At 34.4% G+C, this 19,134-nt stretch overlaps 1 pseudogene; it reads left to right on the forward strand.

Moving 5' to 3' along the window:
* The first annotated feature begins 1,537 nt into the window (after positions 1–1,537).
* LOC119540460 lies at positions 1,538–15,781 on the forward strand (annotated as a pseudogene).
* Positions 15,782–19,134: the final 3,353 nt, after the last annotated feature.

A 19,134-nucleotide genomic window follows, 5' to 3' on the forward strand; every position in this document is an offset into this window, starting at 1 on the left:
CATGGTAATTTCCCAAAGGGTTAGCACTGCCTGAACAGACATCCATGGGTGTGGCAAGGGCAGCGGCGATGGAGACTGGGACAGTGGCCTTGTGGCCCCTCATCCACGGTGGTTTAGTTTCCTTGGCTGCTGTTCAAACTAATACCATGCAAAGGTGTGGCTTAAACAATGGGAATTTAAAGGATCACGGTTTCGAGGCTAGGAAAAACATTCAAATCAATCATCATCAAAGCGATGCTTTCTCCCCAAAGACTGTGATGTTCTGGGGCTGCTGCTGGTGATCGTTGGTCCTTTGCTTGTCACACAGTGAGGCACATGGCAGCATCTCCTGGTCTCTCCCTTCTGTTCTGGATTCTGTTGATGTTCATCTTTGGATTCTCCCTCTGGGGCTTTCTGTCACTGTCTGAATTTCATTCTACATATAGAGGACACCAGAAATTGGATTAAAACCCCTCCTGACTGAAGTGGGAAATGGAAAACACCTTAACTGAAGTAGCCTCATCAAAAGGTCTGTCTTACAATGGGTTCACGCCCACACAGATGGTGGATTAAGTTTGAGAACATGTTTTTCTGGGGTTCATACAGGTCCGAACCATGACACAGGGTCTGCACACAATCTCTCAGTACCGAAGATATTATCGAAACAAATGTAGTGATGGTGATCACTGTGTAATTGCATAATCTACCACATCCACACTCACACACATGCACCCAGACACACATGCATATATGTGCACACACAGATATACACACATGCGTGCATGCACAGTGCACACACACATGCACCCAGACACACATGCATATATGTGCACACACAGATACACACAGGCGTGCGTGCACAGTGCACACACATATGCACCCAGACACACATGCATATATGTGCACACACAGAGATACACACACACATGGATGCACAGGGCACAAATATACACATGCACATGCAGGCAAAATAGGGATCATTTTAGAAAACTTTATTTTCTGTTCTTTATTCCTAATTTTTTCATTCACTTTTAGTGAGTGTGGGGTATAATTTGTAATACCTGTTGATTGCTTCAAATATTTCTGAGCCCTAATAGGAATTAGTTTTGAACAGAATCAAACTAAATCAAGAAAAAGGCTACTTTATGTCTTCCCACAATGTGTGGCACACTGGAACTAGCATTTGTCTAGGACGGCCAGGATGGTTCTATTTTGCATAGTGGAGGCTCAGAAATTGTTTGTTCAAATTCCCAAGAATTTTTCACCCATTCTAAGTAATGCAGGTCCCAGTACATAACACCCAGTGCTTTCCTAACCTAAGTTCTGAACCATTTGTTGAATAAGAAAATGAATGGAGCCAGAGAGTAAAACATCATATGGATTACCACCAAGGGCTGGGTTGCAGGACTTAGCAATGGTATGTGTTGCAACAATAGCCTTCCTAACACCAAATGTCAGAAATTCATAGACCTTTCCACCCCGTACCCCAGTCACAGGGAATGCTGAAAACCCTCTCCCCAACTCCCTTGGTTTATAAAACACAAAAAGTATGAGCACGATGGGGCAGCTCAGAGCTATGTTGCTTGAGCTGAAGACTGTGCTCTATTTATCTCCCAAACTCGACTATAAAGTAGATCACTCCTCCATCCCCGGGAGAAGCCAGGGCTGTGACCGGAATGCAGACCCGGCTACATGACATGTCATGTGTGGTAAAAGTGTGTTGTTCTTTAACAGGAAATGCTCTTACAAACCCTGAAGGTGTTAACCCCAAACCGTGAAGGGACAGGGGGTTCCTCCTGCAGGGTGGCTCCTTGTTGCACCTCCTTCCTGCTCCTCACTTAGCAGGCATTTGTGGACACAAGAAGAGGAGGAAGTGACTTCAAATCTAGAGCAGCTGAGTTAGCTACAGACACCAAGTAGAACCACCTCTTCCGGAATTTGCACAATTGGAGAGAGCAGCTGCTACTTTATTCTCCATTGGTGTCAAAACAAGGGTTCATGGAAAAATCTAGAAGGCTTTTCTCTGTTTAAGTCCTTTCAGAGAAACTCATAGCAAACATCTTCTAAGCTTGAAGTAAAGGGGGTAAGGAATGTTCCTTCAATCAAAACTGAATTAAAATTGTAGATTCTAGATCTTCCTAGAAACACCTGTCTAATAATTTAATTTCTAATAATTTTTCTTCATAATGTTTAACTTGAGCATTTCTTCTTACACTTGAACCTATTACTTTACTTCTCTGCCTGGGTAGTTACAACAACTTGCCATTTTACCTGTTAACTCAATAAAATATTTTGGAGGTCTGTGGATTGCTGCCATGCATCCTTGTGCTCGTGTCATTCCTATACTGTATTTTCTGTTATTCCAAGAGGTCTTGTAGACTTTAAGAGTGTTGCAGTGAAATACTATATTTAGAAACAGAATTTTATTTGCTCAGCCTCTACATGGTTATTTCATTTTGTTGATGTTGCTATTCAGTGTCACACTTGAGTTGATTTTTATCATGCAGTGAAAATGCTGCAGAGAGTAAAAGGGACAAAATAGACAACCTAGATCCAGAACTAAAGGGAAGGATTTCAGAAACCTACAGAGAACCTTCCAAAGTATCTTTGGCTTGTGCTTTCTCAAACCTTCAGGTTTATATTAAACGGGCACCTCCTCACCATTGTCCTAAGGATACAAATGCTGAAATGGCAGCCGATTGCCACGTAGAAAGTAACTAGAAAATTGCAGTCAAGTTCTTGGCCAAGCTTTGTAAGAAGAAGGCCGTTCACCAAGGAATTTTCTGGGATGATTCCTTGAGGATCCCATGAGCTAACTCTGTCTGGCTACTATTCCCTCCCTCTCCAAACAGCAGCTGCGTGGTGGCTCCCAGAACCTGAACCGATTTGGCATCGATCTCTAAGATCCTTAGTCCAACAAATGATTCTCTGTCTAAAAGGCCTAATGAAAGGATAAAATTGAATTGAAATTTTCCAAAGCTAAAATAATTGGGTATGGAACCCATGTTTTTATACAGCTGTACTCACTATTGTACATAGTTCAGAGGAAGTGGAGTAACTTGAACATGAACATAATTCATCCCAACAGGAAGTGATAAAATATGGTATAGGTGAAAATCCCCCTTTTAATTTGATCCCAAAGGACTCTTATTCTATGAATTTAAATTATTGATTTTATTAAGAAAAAACATTTTGAAAAAGTATAACTCCAGTGTAACTGTTATATGGGCCGAAGTATGAATTAGAATATGATTGTTCCCATTCCAACTCTTGAAAAATGTCTTGATTAATAGAATGATGTAGTTAGACTACCTGTTTGATTTTATTGAGGAAGCTACAGAGCAGAAACCAGCTAAGGGTCTATCTAGTTTGGGTAACATAACCAGACTATCAGAAAGTCTCTTGTCCAATTGGGAATTGGCTCCTTCAGAAGGGAGATAAGCTGAAAATGGATAGTCTAACACTTTCCAACATTCCAGTTACATCTGAAGTATAGCAGGCCCCAGTCGGTGCTGGAGTTGGCTTGTCAGTGCCATGGTTAAATGTTCAGGAATTGTTAGAGCAGTTGATGTGACTTTGCTGGCTTGAAATTGATTGGGTTGGGAATTTTTACATCATGGAAATCACCAACACTACAAATCAGGACTGTTTTTTTTTTCTTTCAGAGTGTTGGTGTTTAAATATTTGCCAGTAAAACAATGAAGAGATACTGGCCTAAGATAATTATTTTATGCAATTATTATGGGCACCAGTTATAGCCCTAAAACACATCAACCACATTCAATATCTCATATATGTGTTTTGGTTAACCTAAAAGGAAATATTTGTTTTATCCTCACTCTCAGAGCTAGACTTGGTCCCGTTTAACCAAAGAGCGGTGTTAGGTCATATAGGAATACAATTATAAAACTAAATGTGGTAGAAAAAAGTTGACTGGTGCTGCAGTAGAATGAATGGTGTCCAGTGGAAGCATAAATTACACATGGTGGAAACATAACAAGACTTTCCTTGCACCCCTTTCTCAGGGGTGATGAAAACGTGAAAAACAAATACATCCAGAGATAAAACTAGTTGGTCCGCTGTCATTATATAAATAGTGCTGAAACCTAAGGATCGTTTTATTTGGATTTTATCTTACATGTGAGAGAAATGCAAATGGTTTGTTTGTAAAGTAAAATTGGACAAAATTATTATTAATCCATAAGAATGTTAGCACAGAACAATTGCAGCAGTGTTGGCTTTCTTAGAACAAGTCACTGTCACTGGAATTAGGCAGAAATATCTCACATCCTCAAAGACACCAAGGACATCTTGGGAGAGTTATAACCTGAACATGTCGTATACCTTTTAAATAGCGACTAATAAAATAAAATGCTGCCATTTTATTAATCTCAACCACACTGATAACATAAAGGAAGACTATCCACAGAAGTAACAAATATACCTATCTAAATGAGAAAATGTCCTAAAACAGCACCCTTTGATTGCCATTGAAAGTCATACTCATAGGAAGAGGCCCATCTATTAACAGAATGAAATTTATCTCCATGGAGAAGAAAAATATTGCATGAGCAATGTACATTTTAAATTAGTCCATAACAGACCCATTGCTTGGTGTTTACTCACAAACTATATAAACTATCAATCGATTCAGAATCTATGCCTAAAATATTTTATTAGTGGCCATTAAATTAGCATTTCTTGTTGTGGTTTAATGAAACTAGCTTATTTTATGACAATAAAAATAAAGTAATAAGTAATGGGAAAAATTAAGCAAAATGGAAGCATATAAGAAAAAAGGTTAAAATATCCTAAATCTCTTCTTTTTGAGATTGCAGTGATCTGGTTTTCATGAATCACTTTATGCACATGTACAGAAGCACCCATGCATACATAAACTTTTATATAATTTGAGTATCATATGAAACTTTTTAAATCACGGATACTCTGTCTCTATTTTTTTTTTTTTTTTTTTTGTATCTTTACCCTTTCCTCTCCTATACTCTCTCCCAACCAAGTAGCTGATGATTTCAACATGTTCTTTCCACAGTATTCCCTTTGATCATGTACTGATAAACCAGCATGAATATATATGCATCCACAGAAGCTTCTAATCGTAGTTTGTTCTGCAGAAGTGTATTTGCAAGTTCTCCTGTACCTCTCCCTTTTCCCTTTAGAATACATCAAGGAGATGCATCAAGGTCAACAGCAGAGACACAACTTTTCTCTTTAAGGGCTGCATGATACGTAATTAATATATTAAACTTTCCTTAGCTATTCTCTCAAATAATGGTATTCACTTTTTTTACAAGTATTGGGTGGGGGGGTTGCTTTGTCTCTTTACTATAAACAAGATAAACATGCTTGTACATATTTCCTTATATTCTGCTGCTTGTGTATTTACAGAATATAATCTCAGGGGTGAATTTCTGGAGCAGGGGATACTAGCATATATTTTAAGTGAAACAACTAACATTTCATATTTCCACATACTATTTCTGAGAGTATCCTTTTTCTCTGAAATCCCAGTTCCACTACTGCAAAACAATATAAATAATATTTCCCATGTTCATTTCAAGTAATTTACCAATATTAGAGTGGGAAATTAGTGATTTTATGCTTTTGTATAGAGCCACTTAAAAAATGTTATGGTTATTTCCAATAGTTTTGAAGAGATCCTATTAGATTTTATGGATTTACAATGATGTAACCAACAAAAAGAAAAAAAAAACATATTTTTCAAACATATACTGAGTGCTTTACATTGTCTTGCCTCACTTGCTAGCACCTCAAAAATATTGTTGAATAATAATGATGCTGGTGTGCATTTCTATTTTTTCCTGATTTAATGAGAATGGCTTTACAGTTTTACTTTTTCTCATGGGTGGTTGCTTTTGATTTTACCTAAATAGTATGTGCCATGTTTAATGTTCTATTCCTATTTAATTTCTTTTTCCTTTATAATTTGATTTCATCAAATTCCTAATGAATATATATTGATGTGAGTGTAGTTTTTTTTTTAATTGTCATTTAATGATTTTTGTTGCTAATTTCCTATTAAACAATCCATGCAATTCTGCAATCAAGCATTTTGGTCATATGCTAGCATCCATTTGCTAATATTTTATGTAGATTATCTATTACTGAGTGAAATTGATCTATGCTTTTCTCTTTTTCTGCAATCTCCATCAAGCTTTAGTATTCACCTTAGAACAGGTTTATAAAATGAATTGGACAATTTCCATCTTTTTTCTATAACCTCTGAACATTTAAATAACATTTTTATTATGGGAGTTTGAATAATTCTACTGAACATTACCACTTCACAGCAACTGCCTTCCCTTTTCCAATTCATATATCAGACAATAAAATCAAACCTTCTTCATCTACGTGTTCCTCTAATAAATGAGATGTTTGCAGTATTTTACAGCCTCTTTAAGTCTGCACCAGGTGAGAAATTTTAGAGTTCTCTGTCTTCCTCAACTCAAATCCTCAGTTTTGCACCATTAGTTCTACATTATAATTAAATATTTCCCTTGTCTCTTTTTCTATTTGAAAAATAGATGTTTAATGCTTTTATACATACACACATATCTCCAGTTCCTCTATTATTATTATGTTTAGACTTTAACATATAGACATACACCCACACACACATTTTTGGTCACCATTTCTTTCTTTCTTCTCTATTATTCCCTATTTTGATATTTCTGTTTCAATTTATTTGTCATTTTGTTAAATTCTTTCATAATCATTTCCTAGGGAGGCAGTTCATGGAAATATACTGTCTGGATCCTAAACATCTGCAAATATCTTTCACTATAAAAGTGAATGATTCATAGGCAAAATGCAAGTCTTTTACTTTCAGAAGTCTACAAAAATAGCCTAAAGTCCTCTGGCCTCCAGGGTTTGCAAAGTCATTCTGATCTGCTTTTTCTATGATTATATTGTCCCTACGGTCTAGTAGCCTTCCAGGTTGTTTTGTCAGGTCTGTGTAGCCCAGGACTCTTTCTAGGGTATGTCTAGGTGTGTGTATTTTATCATTCAACCTGCTACACCTCCAGGAACACTTTCAGTCTAATGACTCAAGTCTTCAGCTCAGAAGATTTTTCTTTTATTATTTTGCCTAAGTACTTCCTTCCCTCCATTGTGTGTATGCATATGTGTGTGTGTGTGTGTGTGTGTGTGTATCCAGTTTATTAAATAAAAGAAAACAAGGTTGACATTACAAATTCCAATATTGCTTAAATAGAGCTTGACATATAAAGGCTTCTGAAAAATGTGTACTTTTCTATACAATATATACTATTTCTGGCATGTGAATAAATATGCAGAACAAGAACCATTTTTTATACCACAGATCAGCTATGTTTAGCATCAGTGATCACACAAATCCATCAGCAAACAAGAAAATCATTTTCTTCAACTTGGTTTTAAAAACTAGAAATGCTTTTGCCAAATTTAAGCAATATTCAAAAAGGGGGAAAAATTCCCCAACTCCTTCCTTAAGTTGTTTCTTGGTTAAAAGCCTCAACAATTGCATTAACTTTTTGGAAAGTAGAAAAACAAAAGCAGTTTAAGATCCTGTTCTATAAGGTGACTAATAAATCTACAATGAAGAAATGCCAGTTTTGTCTTAAAAACCTGCTTAAGTTTTATGGTGAGGTTTGAATTTCTTTTCACCCCAGTATAAAGATGTGCATAATCCGAATAAATTGACACGATATTGCATGGCATTCACTCTTTACATGGCCTTTAAAATGAACTTGCGTCTACTGATTTAGAAATTATATGTACACTTTAAAAAGTTGTTTTCTATATTTTAAAAAAAGAAACTGGTTTCTAGAAAGCAATTCCTTAAACTCAAAAAAGAACTCAAAAGTAAAAGCCTATCTGTTGAAAGTCTTTACTGAATCAATGGAAAGTTTTAGCAAGAAAACGAGATCTCCTCTCTCCACGTGTGGTTCTACACCAGGAGAGAGGCCAGACAGAGCTTGGCTCTCATGGCTCCCGGGGCCTCCATAGCCTCTACCAAAGCCAAGGAGAATCCAGGCTTTCCATCCCAACTCACCACTGCCACCCCACCTCCCATCTTTTTCCTTCCTTCTTTTCATATCATTGTCTTACCTATGTCTTTTGGAAATACAATTCTGCTTCACAAAATCTTTTTCAAAGGAATGTTTTCAACATTTGTCATATGTAGGATGATTGAAAGCATGGAATAAACTGTAAAATACATAAATAATAAAAATCATATTAGTTTACAATATAGTAGAATTAGAAATTATTAATGCAAAACACAAATAAACACTACAAATTAGCAAAAGAACACTTTCAGCTACCACTGAGTCCAGTAGAAAATAAAATCTAGAACAGCAGATTGAGGAAATAAAATACAATAAAATACTACATATCATACTGTACTGAATATGAAGGAATCACTGAACAGAAGGAAATTAAAAGGCTTAAATGTTAAAACCAATAAAAAATAAAAACTGAATATGATAAAGAAGATGCATAAGGAACAATAAAATCAATCAGAGGAAAGCAGAAGTGAATAACTGAACAATATAAAAATCATAATATAAATAAATTAATCAAGAAACATATTTATACTGGATCTATAATCTTATATACTGTATAGCATGTCATGTTAAATGCAGTAGTACAATGTAATCAGCAAAATACATATTATTAATATAAATTAACAAATTAGAAACATGTAAGTTAATATATGTTTTGTATTTATAAAATACAAGTTAATAAATTAGGCAGCATGTTGACAATAGCTATATAGCTTTTAAAAGATACCCTCTTTAACCATAAAGTCTAATTCCATGAATTTCTCCAACAGATATCTTCATCCATGTATTCAAATATATATATGATTATCACAGCATTGATTATGATAGAAAAAGGAAAGAGTTGCAACTTAAGAAACCATCAGTAGAGAGGCAGGTTAATAGACACAAGTAGGACAAAAGAATGAGATTCTTTTTTATTTGGTGAACCATAAAAATGCCAAGACAGTAAGTGAAATAAGAAGCTTAAGCTAGTACTATTAGTATTCTCTAATTTGTGTTAGAAAAAAAAGAGGACGCATATATTGGTACATGCGTAGAATATGTCTGTGATTGTGCCGAAGAAACTGCAGATGGCAGTTGATGAAGGCTAGAGCTATGTATATGGAACACGAATGGGACCCCATTTTCACAGCATATGGGTTGTAGCATTTTTGACCAGGCATAAATTATAAAGATAATTTAAAAATTATAAGTCTGCATAAAATTTTAATATTAAAATGCCACTATAAATTCTAGGAAGCATGAAATATCAATAGACAGCATTTGTTGAGGTTTACTGTGAGTGACATTGTTGTAATGCTTCAGATATATGCAATTATTTAATTACAAAAGCAATCCTACAGTGGTTAACTCATAGCTATACCTTTTGCATTTGGGGAAATAGTTAATGGAAAAGTTAAATCATTGTTTAAAGTCAAGAAGCTGGTAACAGAGCAAAGAAAAGATTCAAACCCAGGTAGTGAAAATCCAATACCTAAAACTATAGCTACCAAGCTAATCATCTAGCAAAGCCTGCAATGTGTTAGACTGCCAATAGACATTTGTTTGTTTGTTTTCTGTGTCTTTATTTCTGATTGTATTGATTCATGGATCAATGTCAACCTAGAAGGAGAAATCTATCAGCAATCCACAGTACTGCCCAATTTACCACTTGTATTAACTACTTGATTAAGAAAGTGGAACGGTTAATTTTATTGGAAGGCATTAAAGACATGAAATAGAAGGAAGTTTACTATAATGGTAAAATATACAAAATATTGCTGAGATAGCCAGTGTATTGTCATGAATGAAAGTAGATGCAGGATTTTGGTAAGACGTTATAGGTTAAATTTGAAAAGATACACTTAAACCCAAGGTCACTAAAAACAGATTTCAACGCTATTCACACCTTTGGCAGAAATATTATGCAAAACTCAGAAACAGAATTTAGATAATCTGCAATGATCACTCTAGACACCTTTGATAATGACATGACTCCAGTGAAAGAAAGATTATTCCAATTTTTAAAGATTTTATGTGCTTCACAACTTAGTGGGTGACAAAAGCAGAACGAGTTTCTTTTTCTGTAGAACTATGTGATAAATTTAAATTGAATTCAAAATGTCAAAAGATTCCGAATCAAAACTTTGTAAAAAACTCAACAAATTTGATTTGGGAGAGTTGAAATTATTCTAGTAAGACATAAATCACTAGGAAATAATGTGAAGGTAAAGAAAAACAATCAGCAGAGCCACAATTATTGTGACTTTTTAGGAGTGTTTGGCAAGTGAAGCCATAAGGTCAAAAAAGGAGGGTGGAAAAGCAGGTTGGACTCAGATTCTTTAAGTCTCTCATCCAGAAAGCTGTATCTCAAATATACCAAACTCTTATGGCTATTTTTTAAACCTCTGAATCTGTCAATAGTTCCTACCTTTGGGTTTCCTTTTTGTACATAACAGAAGCTAAAATTAGCCATTTTACTATCCCCTTATGAAAGATATTTGAAAAATAAGAAAAGTCAGCAGGTTAGGAATGTTATATAGATAAGGTCAGATGCCAGAAACTTTTTATGGCACTTTCTAAAAACAACTATATATTACAACAAGATGGAGTCAGTGAAGCCAGCCTGTCAGTCTGTAAGGTGGATAGGTTTGACAGACCTAGAATCAATAAAGCCATTGAAATCAATATACCTTCCCCATGAATACAGTCTATGGGCTAATGATCCTGCCTGCCAGAATACAAATGTTCTGCTGCCTTGGATGTAACATTTGGGTCAATCTTTCATTCACTAACATGCCAGATTCATTAGAAATGGTCTATTGATGTCACAATCAATGAAACTTATTCACAAATTCTTCAAAAGATTATTTTTTAAATCTTCAATTACAGAAAAGTTCAGTGACGTCTATTTGGGTAACGGGTAAACTAAAGGTTTTCACTTCAAGTCCCTGTACAATGGTGAAATAAAGTTTGTTATCAGGCTATACAAGTCTTCATAACAATTATTGATTTCTTTCTGATTATAAATACAATAAATGTTGACTGCAGAATATTTTAAAATATGGAAAAATTATAAAAGAATATAAAGTTTGAGAATGGTCCCATCATATTCCAAATAAACACATATAAACACTTATATACACATACATTTATTATAATTTAGTAAAAACTAGTTTTTATTTATTTTTCCTACAATTAATAAATATCTCCAATCTCACCTCTGTTCATTCCTAAACAGAAATTAAGATTTTTTTAATATATTTTTATCATGTAAATTTATTTTCAAGCATAAACAAGAGGAGAAAAAATATTATAATAAACCCTTCTGCTCCCACCAACCAGCTGTAATAATTATAACATTTTTCCCATATTCATCTATCCTGCCTTGCTGCTTTTTAATAGTATATATTAAAACAGACTCTAGATAACATATCATTCCATGCATGTTTTAATAGGATCAGATTTTTATAGCTATTTTTGTTAATAATATCTTGAGTGTATGTTTCTATTTAAGAAAGTATCCTTCCATAGTATAATTTCATAATGATTGCAGATTATTGAAGTAATGATGAATGCAATTTCTTTAGCCCTTCTCCTATCATTGACCATTTCATTGGTTTATTTTTCATTCTTCTAAATTCAGTTTTAATCTATAGTCTTATCAATAGACCTTTCATGTGTTTCATTATGATTTTCTTGGAATAAACTTCTGGAAGCAGAATTTCTGGTCAAAATCATACTAACTCTAAAGTTCTTTTTAATATACATTTGACATCAGGCTATATTTTAAATTAAAAGGTTAATATTAATGAATTAAGTGTTGAGTTAGTCATTAAAGAAAAATTCTAAGAGATAACCTTCTGATTGAATATCTTAGCTTTTTAAACCCTACGTCAGTTTGTGGTTTGAAGCAGGGTTTACATCTCCTTTATGATATGTGCATTTCTGTGGGAAAAAATAAGACTATTTAAATTGTATTTACAAGTATTAATTAATTAGCTTTGCCAATAAACCTATAAAGTAGGGAATACTATTATTAGTCTCCTATCCTGAGAATTTGTTAATGAAATAGTAAAGTTGTCTGTCTTGGAAGCATATCCTACTGATCTTTTAATGCAGATGATTAAAAAAACAGAGTTTGACCACATATGACATAAAGAATTCAGAACTGTTCTTAGGCAGTCTTCTACAAAAGAGTAATATGAAAGCAACAGACAGGGGATTGAAGGAGTTGAATTGGAATTGGTTTGCAGATCATGATCAATCAATAGCTAATAGATACCATAAGTGATTGGAGCCCTTTAAAGCAGCAGAGTATAGAAAAACCTGATCAATACCCTCAAACAGTTTAAAAATACAAGTAAACAAAAATAAAATCTAAATAAAGTAACATGACTTTTGGAACCATAAGCTTCAACTATTACTTTTAGTAGGCTATTTATTCATTAAAGTAATTTTAATAAAATAATGTCACACTTTTAATGCCCATAAAATATATGTAAATATAAAATGTAACCTATTTCTTGTAGAAATTAGCACAGTTTTTAAAAAAAACATTTTTTTCCACTGAAAATTTTAGGTTTGCTTTTTTGGTATTTATTCATCATTATTTGATGACATGTTTCAGAACTATAACAGAATGAATAGTTTGTTCTACTCTCTGTTCTTTGCTAAACTTTTCTACAGATTTTTTGCAGAACTGCAAACAAGTCCTACAAAAAATCAACTGTAAAAATCACTACAGAGACAGAATGTTCTTTGCAAAATTTGATGTAAGAATGCTAGGGAGCAGGTGGTGGATTCAAAGAGCCTTACACTTGAGTATTCAACTATGCAGTAATAAAGTGGTAAGTAAAAAGGGCAGAAGGTGGCGGGCCCCTAGAAAGCTAAAGGAAAGAATTTGTAAGAGTAGCCCAAGCTCTCTTGGGGAGGTGACTTAGTAAGTATCAATTTCTGCCTTCTCTGAGCCACACAAGAAGCACAGAAACCAGCCACTTATGAATAGGGATTTAGCATAACCCTTCAACCTGAGGAATTGTGGGGAACTGAAAGCCAGAAATTCATTCATTCTCTACAGCCTCAATGAGAACAAAAATCTAGCCAAATGGTGGGGAAAGGGCCAGGATTTGGCCAGCCCATAGCTGTGATTCCTTGAAAGAGGCAGGGAATTAAGGGCATTTTCTCACATAAATATATTCTACACCAATATCCTATTATAAATACATTTTGGAAATGAATAAACTCCTATAAGGATATATTTAAAGGGCTGAAAATGCATCACTATAATAAATGTATTTTAGTTATTTTGATCAGTCTATCACCACTTGGCTATGGGACACTACAATATAAAAATTTATTGATAATTCAGGTTTTATCCAACAATGATAGCTATAACCTCAGATGAATGCCTTTTATTTACTTCTGGAGAGTGCTCAAGGATAGCAGTTTAAGCTTTGGATGTACCATTGTTGACCCTTTACTTCATTTGATTTGTGTGAATTAATCTAAGTGGGTCAAGAAAGAACAATAAATGATGGAAGCCTGAACACCAAAATAGATGAGGTTAACACTGAGTGTGTTTTGTTCTATGAGTTATAATTGGATTGTAAGTGTCTCACAAATAATTTATTTTATAATCTTTAATAACTGGAGATGAACTCAAGTATCTCTCATATACATACCACGAATTAGAGCAGCTTCCTAACTTTTCCTGGGACTCCATTGTCCACAGAGCAGTGAGAGCCGTCTCTTTAAAAGGTACATCAGATCAGTTAAGTCCCTTATTTAAACCTTTCAGTGGCTCCCCATAGAGCTTTAAATTAGACTAAAGACACCTATCATGTTTTTCAAGTGGCTGTCAAAAGACCTCTGCCTTCTTCTCTTTCTTCCCATGTTGACATCTTCTCTGAGCTCATGGAGCTGCAGCTACCAAGGCCTTAATTAGGTTCTTTCTCGTGATGAGCTCCTCCCTGCCTCAAAGTCTTCCCACACACTGTTCCCCCTGCCTGCAGCTGACTCTTCACCTGGCTGACTTCCACCCACGCTTCAGGTCTCCTCACAGAAGACTTCCTGGGCACCCCTCTCTAACTTAAATACTCTTTTCAGTTCTGAAGATAAACTGCCACCGAATGGGATATGCAAAGAATTATGCAGCTCAGAATACTGTGCTCCTAACTGAGGACCTTTCAAAGAAGTTCTACTGAAAGAAGTTGGACCTCTGAAGATAAAACAGGCCATTCTAAATCTCCATCTAGAGTCCTCCAGGTATCTAAGAAAACTAAGTTGATTTCGGAGCAAGAGATCCTGCTATAACACCAGACCAGAGCAATGTGTCTGAATTGAAGCATATTAAAAAAATCATTAATAAAAAAATTGTGGTTACAAATATTGGAAGTATAATTATTTAGTCATGTTGTTATCTCCATGTCATGTGAAAGAAATAAACATAAAATCAGGAACAAATTCTGGCTCTAAAGTACCTTTAGTAACAACTATAGTGATCGACCAATCAGAAATTAGGAAGAAGGTTTTTCCGTGGAGACTGCAGCATTTCAGGCACTTCCAGCATTTCACAGGTATATAATTTTACTCACAGATGTTACTATTCATGAGGATCAATGGGTTGGTGAGACAAATAATTCAATCAACATTTACCAGTCAGTTATTAAATCTTGGGCATTAGTTTTCTGTTTAGCTGAAGAATATTCCAGTACAGTTAGTGCTGTTGTACTTCAACACTTACTGGCATATTGTCCTCAAAGCATTCCTATCCCAGAGGTCTTCCTTGGAGGCAACTTCAGAAAGTGAATAGTATAGAGTTTGTAGAATTGGAGCAGCTTCAACATGACATTTGAGTCCATGTGATACCAAGAGTTGTGGATATCAGTATGCTGACAGAGGCATTATATAATTACAGAGGACAGAAGCAAAGGAAAGTTTTGCTAACAGTGGAATAGTCCCAAGGTCAACATTATGTGCTTATTTTACGGGGTCCTGGAGAAGCCTGGTACCCTCAACTTCACAGGAAAAGAGATTATATTTGGGAAATTAAATATCTTCTTGCTCAGTGCAATTGCATGTTAGAAAACCTAGAATTGCATACTACACCTTGGTCATCCTGTGAGGGCTTGATGATGATGGTATAAGGGCATTTCAGTTTAAAGCAAAATTTAAAAAAAAAAGTGCATCATCATCTGTGACGATGTTAGACTTGGCAACACACCTAGAGGATAAGCTTTCAGGGTTTCTAATCTAACTCCAGATTTTTGAGCTGGTGTTTCTTGTTACCAGAAGATTCAGATAGCACTCAATTCTCTGACATACCTATACTGAGTGTGCAAAATGTGGTTTCGAATTAGATACAGATGCAAAACAAGATCTACAGTGTTTCAGCTGCTTGCCATTTACTATGAAGAAAACATACCATAGCTCAGATTTAATGATCATCATTGGTGGAAGACAAAAGGTTCACATCCATGTGGGATCAGAGTGATAGAGAAGATTCTTCACATTTTATTTCTCCTGCCTGGCTCAACCAATTATAGTACCTTCCTCAGAGCTCACCTATGGGATGGTAGCAGTGGACTTGTTACACTCCTTGTTGGCAATCAGTGGGACACAGTCGGCAGGATACCTTGTATGTTGGAAATTCAGAGCCTTTTTGTGTTAGATGAAAACAGCTACCCACTGCAAACGATTTCTACCCACTAAATTTTTATCGTGAGAATATAAAGTAAAGCATAGGACTTATGGCCTTCTCTGAGATCAGATGAAGAAATTGCAGGCCATTCAAGGAAGAATATACTAAAATGATTTGTCTTTTGAAATAAATCAATGCCAGGGCTTTTGCCTTGGGTTTTTAAATAAATATATCTTAGAGGTAGAATTGTGCTAAATATATAAATTAAAATGTTTTTATAAGAAAAAAGTGTAAATATTGTGGACATAAGTATGTTTCAATTTTCAGACATGAGTAGCTATTCTAATGAAAGAAAAGGGTACCAAGTAATTTTCCAAGTATATTAAATACAAATATTTTTCTATAAAAATATACTTACTTATTTCTGTGTATGGCACATTCCTCCCAAATTACACTTTTTAATCCCTAGAACACTCCACCCCCCACAAACACTAAGAGATAAAGTAAAATAATAAATAAACATATACATTGAAATTTTAAAATTATTCAAATAATTCAAAAGAATGTAGGAAAAATAAAACATAGGAATGAAAAATAGAAAATGGACAAACAGAAAACTAAAAATTGAAATGTAGAAATAAACCCAACTATTTCACTAATTAAATTAATTATTAAAGGTTTAAACTAATTTAAAAGCAGATGTTTCAGGTCAAATTAAAAAAAATTGCATTACCCAATAATATGCTGTGTCTAAGAAATCACCTAGAAACATAATGATGAACAAAGGTTAAAAATAAAAGATGGAAAAGGATATAACATGCAAACAAAATTTTATTAAAAAGCTGAAGACAAAGCTGACTTTAAAATAAGATAAAATCATCAGGAACAAAGAGGAATATCACATAATGATAAACAGATCAATTTAACAAGAAGATACAATGATCCTAAGTGCACATTCTCCTCACAACAGAGCTTCTAAATGCATAAAACAAATACAGATAGGAATGAGTGAAGAAATAGACAAAACCAAAATTGCAGACTTCACTACTCTACCCTGAGTAACTGATAAAATAAATAGAAATTAGTAAAGATATAGAGTATTTGAACAATGCTAAAAAGAACACTCTCCCTAATATTAGCAGACTACTTATTGTTTCAAGTGCACCAATGAAATTGTATTCTAAGTCACCAAACAAGCTTCATTAAATTTAAAAAGATTGGAATCATTTCAAGTATGTTGTTGGCCATAACAGAGCTAAACAAGAAATCAATCATCAAAGGATATCTGGAAAACCCCCAAATATTTGAAAATTAAGTGCTGCACTACCGAATAATTTTTAGATCAAAGAGGAAGGCTCATGGGAAATTAGAAAAAAATTTTGGTGAATAAAAATTAAAAAACCATATACCAAAATTTGAGAGATTTAAAAAAATTGAGGAATGCATCTAAAACAGACTCTACAGGAAAATGTATAGCCTTAAGTGTTTATATTATAAAATAAGAAGAGTCTGATGCCAGTTTGGATCTATATGCCCCCAGAAAAGCTCTATTCTTTAATCTTGTGGGGACAGACTGATCAGTCTGTTGATTAGGGTGCAATCTCAGATTTAATTATTTCCATGGAGGTGTGGACACTTCCCATTCAAGGTTGGTCTTCAAGGTTAGATCACTGGAGTTCTTTAAAGGGAGGTCACACAGACAGCAAAGAGGACAAAATGCCACAGGGGAAGATGAAAGAGACATTTTGGAGATGGCTGTTGGAAGCTGATGCTTGGAGATGCTTGGAGATGCAGGCAGAGATGCATTTGGAGATGTTAGCCCAGAGTTTGCACCAGATAAGCTAAGACAGGACCCCCAGACACTTAGAGAGAAACATTTGAGAGAAAGAAGCAAGGACACACAGGATCTGAGAGAGAGGAGCTAAGAAAAACCCAGGGACATTTTGGAGAATGCTATTTTGAAACACAACCCAGGAGCAAAAGACCAGTAGATGCCAGCCATGTGCCTTCCCAGCTGACACAGGTGTTCCGGACACCATCAGCCTTTCTTCAGTGAAGGTATCCTCTTGCTGATGCCTTAGTTTGGACACTTTTATGGCCTTAGGACTGTAACTTTGTAACCTAATAAATCCCCTTTATAAAAGCCAATTCATTTCTGGTATTTTGCATAATGGCAGCTCTTGCAAACCAGAACAAGGCTCAAATCAATAATTGAAGTTTCCACTTGAAGAAACTAGAGAAAGTGCAAAACAATAAGCCCAAGCAAGTGAAAAAATTAAATCATAAAGTCAGGAAGAGAAATCAGTAAATTTGGAAATGGAAAATATAGAAAATAATTAAATAAAAACTGGTTCTTTGAAAATGTCAGTAAAATTAATAAACCTTTCTACTTAAACAGATTAAGTAGAAAATGAAGAATATAAAATTTATCAATAAGAAATCAAAATAGGAGCTATCACTACTGACCCAAATGACCTTCAAAGGATAATAAGGGAATTAAACAGAGAAACTATGCACATACATTCAGCAACTTAGATGAAATGGACTGATTCATTGAGAGGCACAATCTACCAAATCTCACACTAAAAGAAGTAGATAACCTACATAGTAGTAACTGCATACTGAGTAAAGTTGAGTTTCTAATTGAAAATCTTCCAGAATAGAAAACGCTAGAACCAGACAGTATCATTGGTAAATTGTACCTAATATTTAAATTTAAAACTACCACCAATTATACCAAATCTCTTCCAGAAAATGAGTTAAAACTCCCTAACTAATTCTATAAAAGCAACATTATCTTGATAGCAAAACTAGACACTAAGATTATAAGAAAAGAAAATGACACTGCGAAATATTTCTCAGCAAAATACTAGCAAATTAAATCCAGCAATATGTAAAAGAATAATACATTATGAGCAAGTAGGGTTTATCCGAAGAATGTTAGCCTGGTTCATCATTTGAAAATCAAAGTAATTCACCAAACCAACCAACCAACCAACAAAAACATATGGTCATATCAATACAGAAACATATCTGAAAAAATTCCATATCTGTCTTTGATGCATAGATGCTCATTCTCACCACGATAATGACTATAGTCAATGCCATAACACAAGAAAAAATTATGCACAACCGTCACATTGTAATAAAAAGAAATAAAACTATTATTAATCATAGATGACATATTTGTTTTTGTAAAAACAATCCCAAAATCCCTACAGAAAAGCACTAGTAACTCATTCTACTTAGCAAGGTCATGGCATACAAGAGTTGACATAAAATCAGTCATATTTCTACACATTAGTATTGAAAGAATGAAAAACAAAATTTTAAAAGTAACTTACCATTTAAAATAGCTTCAAAAATCTGAAATACATACACATAATTCTAATAAAATACCCGCAGGATATGTATACTGAAAACTACAAAACATGGATGAAATAAATCAGA

This window comes from Choloepus didactylus, chromosome 7 (genome assembly GCF_015220235.1).
Source record: "Choloepus didactylus isolate mChoDid1 chromosome 7, mChoDid1.pri, whole genome shotgun sequence".
NCBI lineage: Eukaryota > Metazoa > Chordata > Mammalia > Pilosa > Megalonychidae > Choloepus > Choloepus didactylus.